This window comes from Rosa rugosa, chromosome 1 (genome assembly GCF_958449725.1).
Source record: "Rosa rugosa chromosome 1, drRosRugo1.1, whole genome shotgun sequence".
Lineage (NCBI taxonomy): Eukaryota > Viridiplantae > Streptophyta > Magnoliopsida > Rosales > Rosaceae > Rosa > Rosa rugosa.
In genome coordinates, this window is record NC_084820.1 from 30,215,433 (window position 1) to 30,227,055 (window position 11,623).

The 11,623-nt window shown below is 39.6% G+C and overlaps 1 long non-coding RNA gene across 2 annotated transcripts; it reads left to right on the forward strand.

Annotated features, from left to right (window-relative positions):
* The first annotated feature begins 383 nt into the window (after nucleotides 1-383).
* LOC133735011 (uncharacterized) lies at nucleotides 384-1,941 on the forward strand. 2 transcript variants are annotated; one of them, XR_009858753.1, is made up of 3 exons: nucleotides 384-948; nucleotides 1,108-1,207; nucleotides 1,381-1,941. It is a non-coding gene; the product is annotated as an uncharacterized LOC133735011 (long non-coding RNA). The 2 variants fall into 2 exon arrangements; XR_009858752.1 differs by having other exon boundaries at nucleotides 384-1,207.
* Nucleotides 1,942-11,623: the final 9,682 nt, after the last annotated feature.

An 11,623-nucleotide genomic window follows, 5' to 3' on the forward strand; every position in this document is an offset into this window, starting at 1 on the left:
AATATTAAGTTCAAATTTGTTGGCTTCCATTTCTTTATGCAATTCTATTGCTGTAGAAAGTTGCTGGTTGTTACACAAGCCATCAAGTATAACAGTGTAAGTTTGAACATTTGGAACTTAGCCACAACCTTGCATCTCAGAGAACAACTTTTCTGCTTCTTGAATTCTCCCCGTTTTGCAAAAACCATTAATAAGAGTGGTAAAAGTAATTGTATTTGGAACTAGTTCCATAAGACCATCTCCAACAGATTGGTCTTTTGCCACCTGGCCTTCCAACGGTCCAAGGAGTGCTCCAACTGATATGCCTTTTCCACGTGGAATTGACATAGTCCTCTCTTCTGTCAAATTTGACAGCGTCTTCTCGTTCTGTCTTTTAATTTTTTAATGTTTCTCAGTGCGTTTCTCTCTTTCCTTCTCGTTTCTTTTCTTCCTTCATCTCACCCAGGAGGCCAGGACTTCAAAATTTCAGAGAAACACTTTTTCTCTCTTCAAATTTCTTTTCTCTTCTTGAGTATCAGGAACATGGATCAAAGATTTTCGACTTTGGAGAGAGAATCAACGCCGAGAAGACCCAACTGCTCCAGTGACTTCGTGGCGGTTTCCGGCCATCGATTGACTTGCATGAGGTAGGAAATTAATCCTCTTGTCGTGCTCTACCTCGTACTATCATTAGGTTTTTGATTTTGCTGGAGTTTTGAACAATTGGTGTTTTGGGTATGACGTCAGTCGCCGTGTTCGTGATTTCCGGCGGCTTAATACCAAAATAGAATCAGAAACTTTACGAATGGAGAATAGAAATTGAATGATAGTTTGTCAAACAACCCAAGGCCACCAAGCATGAATATATTGATCGAAAGCATTTACTGGTGCATAGGCTGGTATAAATTGAATGGGTTGTGAAGTTTGGAGGTGGGTCAAATAGTGATTGGGTGCCCTTAGTTTTTGCAGGTATTTGATCAAATGCCTCACTCAGCTCTTTTGATTTTTCAGATTTTGTTTTGTGGTTCTGTTGTGCAGACTGTGATTGATAGAATGTAAACAAAATGAGTGTTTTGAGAGAATTTCTTGTGTATTTCTTCTCTGAGTTCAATATCACATTTACATTAGGAGCATAAGGTTGTGCTTTGACACTGATGGTTTGCTTACAATGGACGATAAATCTCATATTCAAATCCCAAATGTTGTATAGCCAAGTCAGGGCTTGGAGGTAAGTTTACACTTGTTTGAAATGTCAACTAAACTATGTTGATCAATTTAGAACAATATAAAATAAAGTAATAGCAAAATCTGTTACAGTTTATCTAGCTTCATTCCTATCAAGCTGAAATTTCAGTCTGTAAAACACTATGAAGTTACTATCTGATTAGTTTGCTGTAATAGTTTGGTACATTGGTCTATTGAATGGCCATCTTCCCCGAATAGATGTTCCCCTAAAGTTGTATGCGAAATCAATAGCTATTGTGTCAGAATGGGGGCAACAATTGACTGTAGATGTCTTCCTAGATTCAAATCTGTCAACCCAGGAAATCAGGCTTGAGGTTGTGAGAGAAATTCTTCTGTTGGAGATGTTTGCAAATCAAAGAATTGGAATTGCAACTACACCATGCAAGAACTGGGCTGCACCGCGTGGGGGGATGAGCCATATATGGCTCTGTCATCTTCAGGTAAAGAAGATTGCAAACAAGCCTGTTTTGAGGATTTGAACTGTCAGGCTGCAGTTTTTGACGGTTCAAGCTGCAGAAAGCAGAGGCTTCCTTTGAGATATGGAAGAAGAGATTCAGATACTTCAAACATAGTTCTCGTGAAGGAGGCTGTCATGATTTCTGCAACTCCAGCTCCAGGCACAGTTGTTCCAAAATAATAGAATTATATATATTAAAATAATATTCAAATTTGACATCTCCATTGGAGCTAAAATGAGTCATAATGTTACCATGTCAATTTTGCCATGTCATATGTCAAATTTAAATTTGACCAAGACTAAAAGACATAGCCATTGGAGATGCTCTAAGGCGCATTTCCTGGAAACTTTTATTAGCCTTATCGACTTTTTTAGCCTTGCAATTACAACTCTGAACATCAACCATGGAGAACAAAGACTTTTTCCGCTTCGTCCATTTCTCCTCACAAACAGTAACCGTCCATAAGGGAACTATACGTGATGATATTAGGTTCAATTCCTTTTTGAATCATCATTTGAACGACACTTTTGGCTTCCACGACCATCCCTTCCTTACAAAATGTGTGAAGGTGATGACATTTGGAAAGATATCTTTACTCAACATTTCATCCAACAACCTTGAAGCTTCTTTCCACTGTCCTAAACTACAAACTCCCTGAATCAAGGAGGTGTAAGTAACATCGTTCGGAGCAGTACATCTACTAATCATTTCTGAGAAGAGGTTCCATTGCATCTACAACTAATGTATCCTTGCAAAAGACTGTCAATGATGCTCGCATCCTCTTCCATCTTCCAAAGTAACTGAATAGCAGAACTATTGTTTTCTATCAGGCAAAAGCCCATTATTAGTCTGTTGAAAGTAGCCACATTGCGGAAAAGTTGCGCTGCCTCGACCACTTGATTCTCGAGAACAAAGCCATTGATTAGAGTACGTAGTGTAGGTGGTGATATCTGGTTGGAGACCCAATTTGAAGAATTATCCCAAGACAGATAGCTAAACCCCATTTTGATTCAAATGGCAATAGCAATTGATGATAATGTTTAGAGTATAGTTATTAGGAACAATTCCACACAGAAGCATTTGTTTATCCAAAGAGATGACAGCAGAATATTGTTTCAATTTGACTAGTTGACCCACTATCTGGGTGAAACGGACCAGAGGACGCGAGTGAAGCATTTCGTGGAACACTTTCAAGACATCCTCAACAGTACTCACTTTGGATCGATTTCGATGTGTTTCTCTAGATTTGGTTGGGTTTGAGGATTGAGAATGAAACAAGCTAGGCCATGTAATTGCTGACGGAAACAACAGGAGGAGCATTTGAGTGAAGACAAGAAAGTATGCCTCTTCTGCTGCTGTTGCGCAGCATCTTCAGATTCAAGAATTGGTTGGCTAGAGAAAGCTTTGCTTCATGCCTTTCTAGTATAAGCTTTGGTTTTGATCTTATTTCTCAAATCTCAAGACCACCGGTACTTTGCTTTGCCTTTCGTCCTTATGTTTTGGGTGAGAGTCTTCAGTACACAGCGTGAAGAGACACGTATTGTTGAGATTGGACGGTTTTGAGTAATAAATAACAGACCCCGCATAAGAACGGCTGAGATTGCATAGTTGGTGTATGTGTACTTACATCGCCGTGCATAGAAGAATTTTCAATGTTTTGGTTCAATACCAATTTTCTTCACATATATGAATTAATTTTCTTCACATATAATATTTAAATTTTGTGACACTCTAAGGTCATCTCCAACCTTGGCGGCTAAAATAAATTTGGAATAAATTCTAACCCAATAATTACTATTCATGCAAATAATAAGGACTATTATTTTGACCATCTCTAACTCTTATAAGTTTGAATATCAAGTATTATTATAATTGGTATGATTGGTGTATGCTTATAATCACCCTAGATACATAGAAAGCACTCAATAAAATAAGGATCGTTCATTAGATTGCACCAGAGCTGAATATTACTAAAATTATTGGATGAAATAATTCATCAATGAAGACAATAAATTTATTACCTAATATGATATGATAATATCAATACATAAGGATAACAAAAGGGGGGGGGGACCCTAATTACTATTACTGAAGTCACCAAATAGAAGGAAAAACATTGATTCAAAATAATTTGACCATATTAGAATTGGGTGAGTCAGTGTGGGATGAGAGAGAGATTGATGTTGAGTGACGGTGGTTGTAATTCTTTAATTGCGTTGAGGGTAAAATGATTATTTGATGTTAAATTGTGTATGTTGGATCAAAAATCTGTTGTTAGGGTAAGTGAGATAATTTTTGCTTATTTTGGTACTTTGGGTCAAGCACCCATTGAAAATATCTTCTAATGTTGGCTTCACATCTCCTCCAACTCCAGCATTTCTGCTACTAGTGAAACTAGAGTCTCCTCGTAAGTAACAGTTTCGGATTGGAGAATCATATTTGTCCTCTTAAATAATTTTTTGAAATGTCCTTGCCCTGGGATTATATAATACCAAGCATTTTGCATCATGAGCCATCAAAACTTCGCCACTATCCAAAATGCATAGAGGTTTCAAACTGTGTTCACCATATCCATGGTCTGGACCTATAACCTCTGAAGGAATATGTAAGACTCTAGTCCAAAATTCCCTAACCCCAAATTCCTTCATCACCCATATGTTAAGAGTGAAAGTATCGGGCCTAGAATGTACAAAGAGATAGTTTCTAGTAGTCCCGATTCCAAAGGAGGCCGGTGAGTTCATAGCTACCACCAGGTCCACAGTATGGTAATGGCAATGTCTCCTTGAACCTGTTCTCTGCTAAGTCAAAAGCTATGATCAGAGTTGGTCCTGAATTTTCAGAGACCTAGAGCGAAAATTTAAATGAGGCTTTACTAATTAAAGCATTATAAAACATATATAGTAATGAATTATTGGTCATATATAATAAAGCAAATATCTAATTAACTCTTTTAAATAAAAAAAACTTTATAAAGTTCAATATAAAGAGAAAGAAAAACAAAATATCTAGGAGAAGATGTAGACTATTGAGACAAAAAAATAAAAAAATACTCCAACACATACCAATCATAAGAATACAAAATACTATAGAAGAAAAGATTAGAACTATAGACATGTACTTACGAATATCAAACAAGTTTTTAGATCTCGCTAGGGTAGAAACAAATATATAAAGATCTGTAAAGGGATGGATTGTTTGAAAAACATAAATTATAAAACAAATTGTTAAGCAGTTTAGAGTCTCATAAAAAATAAATAAATAAAATAACAATTAGATCTAAATGTAAACGAATACCTAACAATGACCGAGATGGAAAATAGGTATATGGATACCCCAAAAATTATCAATCCTCTATTCTCCTTATGGGAGGATGGAAGGAAGTTGATAAGTGGTCAATGCCTATGGGTTCTCATTTGTCATTAATCCCTAATGCATAAGTAAATTTGGATACAACTATGAAGTGGTTTTATAAATTAATACCTTATCATTTGTTTGGTAGATCATTGATTCGATGTTACTGAAGCCTACGTTAGGCATTACAGTGCCAGCATCATGTACCTCTTCTTGGCCTTCTGAGGCAAAAGAAACATTCATGGTTCTCCAATAGTATGAAATCAAAAGCCTAATCAAGAATTTGAGTAGTACAAATAATCAACACATATTTTGGTCCTATTTATACAAGAAATAGAGTGTTCTAGTCTTCTAAAATGAATTGACTTTCTATTTTTGAAATTATGATTTAGTGTGTGGATCTTATGGCAGAGTACTAGGTGCGTTGTACCTTGGGCTAATTTGTAAATAAATATACAAGGAAATATATCGTAATCTGAATAGAATAATGGAAAATTCAATGCTGAAATAACAAAAAAAAAAGGTTGAGTGAGAAAAAGAAACAAGATATATATAATTTGTCGTTCTTTCGATTAAGAAACATGAACTTATGCAAGCACATATAGGTACAAAACTAGTTAACATCTTACATGTCAAGAATAAGAGTAAACCATGCACATTCTATATTATCAATACTTTTGACTTTTTCTACTAAAATTGCGGCTTACGTAAATATAGACACACAACAATCACGAGAAAATGTGGTTGAGCGTAATCGACAAATATTTTAGGTTTTATTTATACAAGAAATAAGGGTTTCTAGTCTTCTACAATAGATTGACTTTTTCTAGAATTAGGGTTTAGTACATCAATCTTATGCCTAACTGCCTGAGTACCAATTGTTGTATATGTTGGAGCTGATTTTTAAAGAAATATAAAAGGAAATATATTGTATTTCCAAGAAAAAATGGAAGATATAATACTGAAATAACAAAATAAGAAGGTGAAGCGAGAATATATGCACAAGCTACGATGGGGTTCAGAAGGTTTTTTGGCTCTTAAATTGGACATAAGCGAGGCTTATGATCTATTGGAATGGGACTTTCTCAGGAAAAGCATGATCAAAATGGGCTATATATCTCACTGGGTGGATTTGATTATGTTCAGCTTGTCGATGATACTTTATTTTTTTCTCATAAATGGGAAACCAAGAGGATTTGTTACACTTCAGAGGGATCTATGGCAGGGTGATCCTATTTCCTCATATTTACTTTTATGATGCGCTGAAGGGTTGTCAGCACTTATTTCTAGTCCTGCAGCTATTAGTCACTAGTAGGGACTTCAGATTTGCGATGGGGCACCTGAGATCAGTCATTTGTTATTTGCTGATAATAGTATGTTGTACTCTAACGCTTCACCACATGATTGTACTTTGATCTGGAATATTTTAAATATCTATGAGAGAGTTTTCGGTCAACAAATTATCTTGCAGAAGAGTAATGTGGTCTTTAGCGGCAATGTCCCTCCTCCATTGCAACAAACCATGGCGGGGATCTTAGGGGTGCAGGTGGTGGATAAGCATGAGAAGTATTTAGGCATTCCAACTTTAGTGGACAGGTCCAAGTCTGATACTTTTGCTTACATTAAAGATAATCTTTCAAAAAAGTTAACTGGTTGGCGTACTAAATTACTTAGTGCTGCTGGCAGAGAGGTTCTTATTAAAGTTGTAGCCCAAGCAATGCCTTTGTATACTTTTAACTGTTATCTTCTGCCTCAGAACCTAGCTAGTTCAGGAGCGCTTCATCAACTTTGTGCCCAATTTTAGAGGTTTGGGGGGGGGGGGGGGGGGGGGGAATTGAAGACAAAAGGGGAATTGGAAGGCGTGGTATGACTTGTGCAAACCTAAAAATATAGGAGGCATGGGGTAGCACTTAATATAGAATCCAGATTCTTTAATCAGTTGTCTGTTAAAAGCAATTTATTTTCCACATTGCATTTTTTGGGAAGCTACTATTGGCTCTTCATTGTTGTTAATGTTAGAGAAATAAAGAGAGAGAGAGAGAGAGAGTAAGCAAGACACAAGAAGTATAGTGGTTCATCTCCTACTTTGGGGGAGACTACATCCACTTGAAGCTTTACTATGTGTTTGGGCCTTGCGACCTAAGTTGATTACAAGATGTTGTAATGGGATGATGATTTAAGTGGGTGGATGTCCCTTTTATAAGTAAGGGAGCCTCCCCTCTTACAATTATTTTCCAATGTGGGACTCAAAGTCCCCTTTCCGGCAAGGTCTTTGCTGCTTCTGACTATCATGGCGTAGCTTAGACGTCGGGCTTTGGGATGCATATCGCAGTTGGGTCCCACTGGCACGTGGGTCCACTAAGAGAGTGTTACTTATGCTTGGTGATGTAGCGAATCCTCCATACTAGTGGAGGTATGTACAAGTCCCCAAGTAAGAGGAGCTTCTTGGTTGGGGAGTTATACACATGATGTCATCAAGCATAAGTGACGTCCAAGCTGAGCCGAGCCCCTACAAGTCCCCCAACTCTGTAAGTAAGAAGGGACTTTTTAACTTGTAAAACAAAGATAGAAGCTTGCGCATGTAGAGTGCTTCTTGTATTGGGCAACGTATGTGAATTGCTCCGATATGTATTAGTATGTACGAATGTACGAGGTGCACGATACATGATGATGTATATATGTGAATGGCGCCGAGTATGATCGATTATGACGTATAAACTTAAGAACACATATGGTTGTGTGAGCATACCAAGAATAAGCATATGAATTGCATATGATGAATGTGTGATGCGCGCAAGAAAACGAACGAGGTCGAGTTGACGAGGTTACGCTCGTGAGGTGTAAGTTGCATGAGTGTCGTGAAGGCAAGAGTTTGTAACCCATGAACAATGAATACACAAATGTTTGTGTTAGTTGGTTTTCGCTCGTATTAATAGAATGTGAAAATAATACGATTGTTGCAAACGACAAATGGTAGAAGAATTCAATGTTCCATTGATGTGTATTATGCCAAGGAGACACGAGTGTAAAGCTCGGGAATACCGGGAAGGTGTGAACATAAAACTCAGGGTTGCCGAGAAGGCATGAGAGTGAAGCTCGGGGGTGCCGGGAAGGCATGAGAGTGAAGCTCGGGGGTGCCGGGAAGGCATGAGCGTGAAGCTCGGGGTTGCCGAGAAGGCATGAACATGAGCATGAAGCTCGAGGGTGCCGGGAAGGCATGAGCGTGAAGCTCAGGGGTACCGGGAAGGCGTGAGCGTTAGAGCTTGGGGATGCCATGAGGCATTAACTGGTAGCTCAAAGGTGATGCCCTGAGGCATGAGCTTAACTGTTGCTAATTATGTTGGGCTGTATGTACAAGTCCCCGAAGTCTCCAGTCAATGAGGGTTTTCTTGCAGGCTTGCGGGGTTGATACCAAAGCGTGGCTTTGTGCCGTATATCAAGCATAATTAGTGCAAGTGCGTCGTTCATCTAGAATTTTGTCGGAGCGAACGCTTTATGCCCTTTAGGGTGGGCCTCTGCTAGGCCCTCCAAGGAGTTCCCCACTCCTAGCTATAGACCTCTGTATGGTCGGAAAATTGTTTGATGAGGGAAGCTACGTTAAAGCAGTGGGCGTTAGGTAGCGAACCTAATCTTTGATACCCAAGCGTCGGGAGTTAACTACCGAATCAATGGCTGTCGTAGGCTACGTTAACCGGTTCCTTTACTCTTTTCCGGAGGAAAAAAGCTTGACTGCAACACCGCGTAGCGGTCATTGTCATTATGAGGCGTTTGCCTTACTGCTTGGCAGCTGGTCATGGACCATAGACTCGTGGAGTCTAGACCCGTTTAGGTCTTTTTCCTGTAGGGAGAGTTTGACAAAGTATGGCGCCCGGAGGCTAGACAATATGTTTACATATAGAGTACATGTAAATTTTGCCACTTGTATGAACAACGACAAATAAGTATGGCATAGTTTGTTTAAGTAAGCGTCACATGTTTATTTAATTGAATTGTAATTAAATAGAAGCATGGCATATGTGTATAGCATGTACTTGTACTAAAGTTGCTAATAACATTTTTGCATTGTTGTAAACATGCTTAAGGATCATTGAGATCAATATTTAACGCATGGCATATCTAGCATGTAAGGCCTAGAAAACATTGCCAAATCTACGAAATGTTATAGGCATGTTCAAGAGTTATGAAAGCATGGCATTGGCATGGCACTAGCTCATATTGAAATAGCGTAAAAAAGAAGATATAATTACTTATCTTATGCCGATTTGGAGTGAATTGGAGTTGGAATTGATATAAGTACCCAAATCATGCTGGAGTTGTTCAAGCATGACGGTCCATGTGATCGGCGAATGACCGCAAATAGCTTGTTTTGGCCTTGTTTACATAGGAATGTTTTTCATTGATTTCCTCCAAAGTCAAAATAAAATAGGTGATTAGTGACTTATTCACATACTTTAGTTGACTAAATAAGAGGGAGTTTGTTTTTGTACATGCACCAAATAAGGAGAAGATTAAGTGAAGGAAGTATTGAATCTCAACTTGTCACAGGAACATAGAGTTTTCAATGAGCTAGCATGCTTTGACAAGTGATAGGCTTGTGCTATATACATATGCATAAAATGTATTTGCGTGTGCATGTTGTTAATAGAAAATATGTGCTTATAGATAGCATGTAGGTTTGAGAAGCATCAGTCATGCCCTTATAATTGTCGTGTGCACGATCTAGATGCCAATGATAATTGAAACGTGGCCAGGCTATGTTATGATTATATAAGCTTACTTTTACAGAGAAATTCTTGGGTAGGGTCAGCTGTACCACGTGGTGGTGCAGCTGACCAATCAAACATTAGAAATTTTTCCCCTTATTCCGGAATTACCGGTGCTTATAAAGCTGAAATACTCAAAATACCCCATACTAAAATCCTGAATGGTCAGCCGCACCGCCACATGGTATGGTTGACGTACACAAGAACCTCTCTACTTTTACATATACACATGGCAGCTCATGATAGCTTCAAAGATAGTATTGATAGGTAGGTTCTACTATAGTGTCATCAGTTATGTGTACTCATCATACCAATTTATAATTACATAGTGGATAGATGAGCTCCCATTCGTTGGAGCAAGAGCGCATGTCAAGCTATAGTATAAATGTAGGAACCCATGAATATGCCAATGATATTATGAGCATGGTAGCATGAACTGGCCATTAAAAATAAACCAAGTCTAATTGAATATGTCAATGACTATAATTATGACTGTGTAACTATGAATACTTGTGGCAAGTGCATAGGCTGACCAGGTGTTAAGCATATATGAATTAAGAGTGCATGGGCTGACCAAGTGCGTAGATGGCATTAGACTGTTGTTCATAAATAATTAATAACTTAATTGTGTGTTGTTCACAACCTCATATATATCTCAGTAGTAGGCAAATTAAGAGTCCAGAGAGAAGCTTAGCTTATTTGCATATTTGACCGCCACAGAAGCTCGAGGCTTAAAGCTTGAGAGTGTGATTGAAGGCAAGCGGATGCAGCGAACATCTGACTTGTGCTTATAGAGAGAAGAAAGGGAGCTACTCGGTATATAGCAAGGATTTGGGGTGTCCATATCATATTTGGATTGAGGATGGTGGTGGCGGCATGCGCTTGTTGGATTGATCCTTGGAGGTGGCGTCAAGATTTACGCGTCAATCTTGCGCTGGTGGTGGCGGCAAAGATTGCACTGGCAGTTTGATGTTGGCGGACCACTAGCCGCTAGCGGCGCTAGTTGCTGCTTGTGCTAGCAGTTGTTGTTGCTGGCTCTAGCGGTGCTTGCTTCACTTGGGCTAGCGCTCGGTTGACCGAAGTGGTGATTGGAGACCCAGATCGGTGATTTTAGACTTGAGATTTTTGGGGGCAATTGATTGCTGAATCAGAGACCGCCGTCGAGGTCGATGCTAAGCTTGGCGGACTGGCCTTGTGCTACCGCTAGGGGGCCTTGCTGCTGCTGGCTTTGGCGGCTGTTGTGCTTGGCGGTGGCTCCTAGCAAGGACTCTTTAGCGGAGGCTTGGCTCTACCAGGGCTTTGCTCAGAGGCGATTAGCAGAGCTTCAAAGACTTTGGTCGTTGCTGCATAGCGGCTAGCGGAGTTTTGCCTAGCGGGTTAGCGGGACTTTGCTCAGCGGTTGGCGGAGCTTCAAAAACTTTGGCGGTTGCTACATAACGGTTGGCGGGGCTTTGCTCAGCGGTTGGCAGAGCTTAAAAGACTTTGGCGGTTGCTGCATAGCGGTTAGCGGAGTTTTGCCTAGTGGTTGGCGGAGCTTCAAAGACTTTGGCTGTTGTTGCATAGCGGTTAGTGCCTAGCGGTTGGCGGAGCTTCAAAGACTTTGGCTGTTGTTGCATAGCGGTTAGTGCCTAGCGATTGCCGGAGCTTCAAAGACTTTGGCGGTTATTGCATAGCAATTAGCAGAGTTTTTCCTAGCGGGTGGCGGAGCAAATGTGCAATCACCGTGCTTGAAGTTAATGACTTTGATGCTAACATTAGTGAAGTTGTGCTTGGCGGGGCTGCCTAGCGGTGTTTCGCTGCTTGGCGCCAGGGGTGGATCCAACCATA